The following is a 7348-nucleotide window of genomic DNA, read 5'->3' on the forward strand; positions in this document are numbered from 1 at the left end:
AAACCGCTAAATTTGAAGCTCTATTGACACAAACCAAATTCAAAACTTTGCGCCGGAGTACTGGATCTTTATGAGCGCTGGTAATCTGGGTGTTCGATTTAACCCAAGTAATATTGCAATGTTAGAAAAAGGACGGTTAAAACAATAGCTGTGGTTTAGCCGCTGAGTAAACATACAGGTACGCGAGAGCTATCTGCATGGCTACGCTTAGGTTCAGCTTGAAAGTAAAGAAATTGCTCTTGCACGTAGTAGTTTGCTCTATGGTTTCGGTTTTATTTATGCCATAGGGGACACTTTTGACCACTAAAGTGCGACGAGGCGAGAGCGTCGGTTGCGCGGTGGTCTTGTTGTTGTTGTTGTTGTGGCTGTAGGAAAAAGGAAAAGAAAATCCACGGGCCTGCTACTGGCTCTGTAGCTGAGCCACCTCCGCTGCCTCGTGCAGATAGAAGAGAATATAGAGAAGAAAGAAAAGCAAGAGGGAAAAAAAGACGCGCGCCGCAACAACAGCCGTCGTCTACCACCTAAGCGGTGGCGTGTGCAATGACGGCCTACAAAAGATAAAAATTCGGTGCCAGGCCAGCCCCCGCCGCAAGCAGCGGTGACCCACCTGCACCAGCCCCATCAGGGCAGGTCTTAATCGCTCCACTAGGGCACCTCTTTTTCTCTATTTTCCCTCCCACCTTCCTCCTTTTCCTTACGACTCCGTTAAGGTGTTCGCGGAGAACTGGGAGAGCTTTTCTTTCCTGCGGCTTTGCTTTCCTGCAAACCAATTTGAAACGCCGCTGATGCCTGCTGCACTGCATTTTATACTGTGTGGTGCGGCGTTCAAGGAAACGCAAAATGAAGGGCGCCACATGGACGCCTGGATCGAACGCCCGGCGGGGATAACTTCGCCTGGTAGCGTCATCAGAAGTCGTGACGTCATGAGCGGATGTGGCGTCATTATGACGTCACTTCCGGTTATTAGACATGTACGTATGTGAAATCATAGCCAGTCGTCATTACTCATGTCTATTTAGGTTGGTTGGTTTGTAGGGTTTAGCGTCCCAAAGCGACTCAGGCTATGAGAGACGCCGTAGTGGAGGACTCCGGAAATTTCGACCACCTGGGGTTCTTTAACGTGCACTGACATCGTACAGCACACGAGCGCTTTGCTTTTCGCCTCCATCGAAAAGCTGCCGCCGAGGCCGGGATTCGATCCCGCATCTTTGGGAACAGCAGTCGAGCGCCGTAACCACTGCGCCACCCAGGCGGGGTTAGTCATGAATAATTACTAATTAGTATTAGTGACTAGTTCAGTTTGAAATTAGCTGTGGTTTAGCTTGCAGTTAAACATGGAGGTGCGCGGTCCGTAACGCTTTCGTTTCCTGGGAGGCGGTAGCTGGCAGCTGACATGGCCGAGCACTGGCATTACATTTGGCAGAAGCTGCCAACTCGGGCCTCTTCTCTCATAAGGGAGGGTGATATCATAATCAGCCTGTCAAGACTCTTGCATTCGCGTTATCCCTAGGCCACGCCCAGTGGCGTCGCCACCGGCGGCAGTTGCTAGGTAACAGCTCAAGGTCAGTACGACCGCGGCCAAGGTGCGCCCACGACGAAGGTGTGATCCCGGCGTAGTGTAGCTCTCGCTACAAAACTTTTGCTCATTTGGCACGAAACACGCACCTGTTATGAAGCCTCTTTTACCGCACGTGCGTTTCTTCAGTCCCTTTCGCCGAAGCCAAGAGAGAAACAACCCCTCCACGACTGCTAAATGAGTGTGTTACGGCGCGTGCTGAGTTCGGGGACACGAGTTCAATACTGGTCTCGGAAGCAGCGTTTCGAGGGCGGGCTTAGTACTAAAGACTTCCATGTGCTGTGCAATGTCAGTGCATGTAAAAGGACCCCAGATGGGATACATTTCAGTAGCACTCAACTCTAATGTCCCCCTTTAGCCGATGTCGCTTTGAGACATTGAAACCCCAACCGTGCCAAGCTAGAAAAATTAACTACCATCTCCTGTTTGTCAAAGCCCCGGGGAGGTCAGCAAGCTATAACACCTTGAGATTACTTTAAAAAAAAAAAAAAACAGGGGGATACTTAAGCTTTGGTTCAAGAGTTTGTCGTGACAGAGTTAACGGTTCCCGTCTGCCTCCTCACTTGCGGATGTTCGCTCACGCACATGTACTTTGCCACTCGCTTGCTCAATCCCCCATTTATTTGCGCCTCTGTTATCTGGCACATTCTTTAGCATAGAGTCTTAAGCTAGCGCATGATGTGGGTTATCCCCGCATATATGTCAAACCTCGCTCTGATTAAGCCGTACAATTAAACGTGCCTCCTTGGCCGAGGGATAGTACATGCCCTATTCCAGATCCAGAGATCCTGGATGAACCGATTACCGGCACCTCCGATCTCAGAGGAGAAACCTGAGCTGTCGGCTCCTGGAAATTCGATCATTGGATAAGCCCTCGTCAAGTCACACAACCCTACGACCAATTAGAGCCCATCTATAGCAGCTGCCATTCACTACATGAAAAAGTCATGCCCGTGATTCTAAGTCACACTCCCCCTCCCTTCTGGATTTTCTGGAGAAAAGAGTCTTTACTGCTATCTGGTTAGAAAAGGCAGGCCAATCAGTGTCCGCGTCCTACTTGTGTCGCCAAGGAAAGAGTAGCAATAAGAAAGGAGAGTTCCCCAAATTTTACTTTTTTTTTTGCTCGCTTTTCTTATCTTTTATGTCAGTTTATAGTTAGCTATATATGGTTTTATGGCGCTAAGTCAACTTTGGCTATGATTCCAATTCATATTTTGAGGTTATGATCAGTTTTGTAACCCAAGTAGTAGACAGGTCGTGTGCAGCGTCCCTCTTACCATCTTCCTCTTAAGTCAACTTTGGCTATGATTCCAATTCATATTTTGAGGTTATGATCAGTTTTGTAACCCAAGTAGTAGACAGGCCGTGTGCAGCGTCCCTCTTACCATCATCCTCTTCCAATTTTTCCCCTTCTGTTTTATGCCAGGCGTCCTAGCTGAAAAGAACAGATATTTAAAACAAATGTTCAGTGTGTTTGGTGAGTGAATTTTATTCCTCTAAGGCACATATATAATTTGGTTTAATGTTACTGCAACCCAACCAGTTAATGGACTTAAGCGCAGCAACTATCTAGGTTACGCAATAAATAAAGGCAGGCAAAAGAATAGTGCGGCAAAAACGTACACCGCTTATCATCAAAATAAAACAGTGCAACTCTTCATTAAAATACACTACGAAAGCAAGAAAAACGAGGCATGTTTAGCCTTTGATCCACCTGAACTACAATGAAAGACAATGAAAGCGGATTTGCAGCTATATCATCGTGAAGTTATTCTATTAAATAGAAGTTCAATGAAAGCAAGGTCATTTAAAGCAATTGTTTTTCCCTCCAAATTGTGTCATAATTAGTTGATGCCACTACCTGGTGGAAGAGCATCAGCGAAGCTACCTTTCTAGAGCCGATATACAGCTGGAAAAATGAATTTACGTCGAGGAACTCGATTACGCTATGTTATTGCCGGCGGCATCCTCGATTTAAAAGGTGCGCGTCAGGTGCGGGAGTAGCTACTGAAAATGATCCCAAACTCTTTTCTTCTATCCCTATCCAAACATATTCATTTTAGTTTAGGTAGAAGGATCAGACACATTTGATGCGTATTGTAGTGTCGGGCGTATAACTAGGTAACGTGCTAGTAGGTGGATTTGACATGTGAACAGTTTCAAGGCTCGCCTTTAGAAATACAATTTTGACAGGCCTTAGCGGCTGCTTTTCGAGTGTGTCAATTTTGTTAGAGGTTGTTGATTATCCACAGCACATTATATTTGGATTCGATTGCTTCGAATGCAGAAGTATCACTAGCTAAGTGATATTAGGCTTGTTATTTCTCTAAGTAATAAGCATATAATAGTTCTCTCAAAATTTACCGACATCTGCTGTTAGTAGCACCAGCCAAAAGCCTTGCGAAACGCATTACGTAACAATATTGGAATGGAGAACCTTTCATTTTTCAGTACAGAGCACAGTCATCTGCACATAATCTGATTTTTACGGGAAGACGCTTTGCGTCATTTAAATTAGGAAAAAATAAAAAGAGGGTCTACGAACCGAGCTTAGGGAATGCCATAGTCCATGGAAAGTTCCTCAGAGCCTTGGTTTTTTAAAATTAGCGTTTTTACGTCCACCAAGGTTACCTGAAAGGCAGATAACGCGCGGATTTTATGTCTTTTGTTAAGCTTATGCAAAAATTTGCTATGATAGACTCGATCAGAAGCTTTAGAAAATTTCATATATATAAAGTCACTTTCTTTACCATCATTTATGATGTTAGCGAGGCTACATGTTCTGTTTTCCCCAATTCCTTTATTTTCTTTTAATTTTTTTCAATTAAGTGAGCTCTTTTCTGCTTCGGGAGATAATTTTCTTGATAATATTATCAAGAATAGAGTTCTAGTGCGGTAGTTGAACCCTGCCTGGGCTGAACTCCGGCTGAAATATTTGCAACAAGCTACCATTACGAAGATTTTGTTACCGTTTTTAATTGAAAGCCGCACAAAACACAAAAGCTCAAGGGTGACAGCGGTGCTATTTTCGAACCGAAGGATGGGTGTAAAAAGCAAAAATGTACTTTTTATCTGCCTTTTTCGCACTTTTCTGCACTTGTCGAGATATATACATACAATCTTTCAACTGTAAATTTTATTCGCCTCACTGACTTTCTTTTAAGGCCGGTAAATACATCATGAACGCATGTTATATATTCTTTAAAACGCTTCAGTCAGCAGTTTTTTTGTTTTTTTTTAATTTCTTGTACCACCTAGAATCTGACAATTCATAATGGTTGCCTCTATTTAAAAAACGAAAAGCTGGCGACTGCTCTTTGCCGTGTCAGACATTTTCGAGAAAATAGTTTTCCTGCTCTCTAGGATATACTATTTTCATTTGTACTAAACTGGTTTCAGCCGACTTAAACAGCCCGTCGTTTAAAAACTTGTGGTTTCTTTTAGCTGCAGAGATGGATTACGCATATAACAAAATTTAAAGCAGAGTTGAAACTTTGGGTGTACGTGTTTTGATTTTTTGGCAGTGTTTTATAGCGCTTAGACGCGACCATATCGGTCTGTCTGGTGGTGGAGAAAACTTTTAATTGCTCGAAAGGGGTTTGCATACAGAAGTATAATCAGACCGACTCTAATGGGTCTGGCTCTCACAAACACTAGGTAGGGACCCCTAAAGGCGTCGGCCGCTGCACGGGCGCGCTCGACGAAAGCTTTTGGGGCCATTAAGTCAGAGCAGCCCATCAGGGTCACCCCCAGTCCTCTCGTGTGGGGCTGGATTAAGGGAAGATAACAGGGTTGCATAAGCAGGCCCATGCCATGTGATAGATTTCCGAAGACGTCTCCGCACAGCGTGGACATGTTCCCGGGAAAGACAGGTCAAATTGTGTGAGAGCTGCCGGGCACAACAAAGTATTAGTATACAGGCGGAGCAGAAGCCGCTTCTCCACCTTTGAGAGACCTTCACATGGAGTGGGATAAAGAGCACGGCCAGAAAAACAATATTGTTGAATAAGTAGACCTGAGAGAATTCGAATTCCTTATTGTCGGTGTCGGTGGGGAACGCCCATTGAGAGGGCATGCGGGCGGCGGCATCAGCTGCCTCATTTTTCTGAAGGCCCATGTGATCAGGAGTCCAAACAATATTCTATTATATCATATGCAAATTAATATATTATATTAAATACATATTGAAAGGAAAAACTTAGCTTTTCCCTTCCGCTTTGCATTTAATATTCCTTATCCCTAAAATCATCTTAACACTTATTCTTGTGCATACCAACAATAAACATTAAAAAAAATTATCCCCAACGTTTGCCTTGGGCTCATAGGCTGCCCGCTTCTCATCCCTCTTCTTTCTCCTTTAATTGTCTGCTCAATAGATTTTAGTATGCGTTTTTCGGGTGTCTATGAATTGTCGCGCCATCTAGAAGTGGTTAACAGAAGCTTTCTGCAATTGTCGTCATTGCCGTTTAGAAAGTACTTTTTTCTTTCTTCTTTTCCGACTTAACTGCACTGCTGCTATATCTAAGAATGTTTACTGCAATTTATCAACCAATTTTATTTTCCAGATTGTTACGCATTTATCAAAAATTTGAAAGTTTGCAACTCGGGCACAGTTTCCTTTAATGGCCGCGGGTGCCGCCACTATTCGCATACACATGAGTTTTAAGCAATGAAACCCGCCGTTTTTTTTTTTTTTTTATACAGTGGCCCTATGGGAAGTTTCGAATGTGGTAGATTTAAAGAGCTCCGCTCGTAGTAGCGTGTCTGGCTCGCGATTCAGGAGACCAGGCGGGTTCGATTCCCGTCTCCCTCCGGGATGACAGCTGCTGCCAACTTATGATTTATGGTCTCATAACTTTATGGTCTCATAACGAGAGCGACTTTAACACTCGTTCTTGTATCCTTTACTGTGAGTGTAGAAATTTCCTTTTAGGTGACTTTTACCATGTGGCATGTCCTCTAATGGTCAACAATTCTATCAGATGAGTGTTTCCAGCTCAATGAAATTATCACGACATTATGGTCAGAGAAATGGACACTCCCATGCCACCTCCAACACACGTGCTCATGATTTCTTCCAGGCGCCCAGGCTTCAAACAAAGGATGCAGTTGTCCCAGGGTGTTCGATTCCCACACCGCGCGGTCTTTCGGTCCCATCCTCTCATGTCGTCCGCTCTCGTGACGTCACACAGGTAAGCAAGCATCCGGCGAATCTTGTAAGTAAAGAAGGGAACCAGAGATAGCGCACCACTGTACCTTCGACCTACCAGTGTCTGGCGATGTTACCTGCCGACTACTACCTGCTAAACGCACACTCATAACGTTTCGAGGCTGCTAGACTTCAAACGGTCGAAATCGATGCCGGTGGGCATTTTCTACCTTCAGAGGTGTTCTAAACCTCGTTCGCTGCCATATATATATCAGCCTTACCACAAAGAGAAAGACAATCACTTATTTTTACAGAAAACAGCTTCTATTGGAGCTATTCTCACTGTTACAAAGAGGAAACCTGGTTTTGTTAAGCAAATGCAGAGCCCTTTGTTACGGTTACTATATCTCTCTCCCTTCTTTCACTCCCTTCTTCACATCTTCTCCGATGGCGCGGTTCAAATATCTACCCGGATTTAAAACGTTACCGCATCATTTCTGAACTGAAGCCCACGTAACTGAACCAAGCCATCTATAAGCATAAGTACCGTACGCAGACTTATTTGGTCACTTATTCACTTCGCTCCTGCAATACCGACCTTCATTTCCTGACCAGTCAAGCAG

General features: G+C 44.4%; 1 long non-coding RNA gene across 1 annotated transcript in view; it reads left to right on the forward strand.

Moving 5' to 3' along the window:
- The window catches only part of LOC146179453 (uncharacterized), a 392855-nt gene extending 386086 nt beyond the window's left edge, over positions 1–6769 (forward strand). Inside the window, exon 3 of the long non-coding RNA XR_014700927.1 lies at positions 6658–6769. This is a non-coding gene — a long non-coding RNA (uncharacterized LOC146179453). The remainder of the gene's footprint in view (positions 1–6657) is intronic.
- Positions 6770–7348: the final 579 nt, after the last annotated feature.

This window comes from Amblyomma maculatum, chromosome 9 (assembly GCF_055883805.1).
Source record: "Amblyomma maculatum isolate TAMU_Amacu chromosome 9, ASM5588380v1, whole genome shotgun sequence".
Classification (NCBI taxonomy): domain Eukaryota; kingdom Metazoa; phylum Arthropoda; class Arachnida; order Ixodida; family Ixodidae; genus Amblyomma; species Amblyomma maculatum.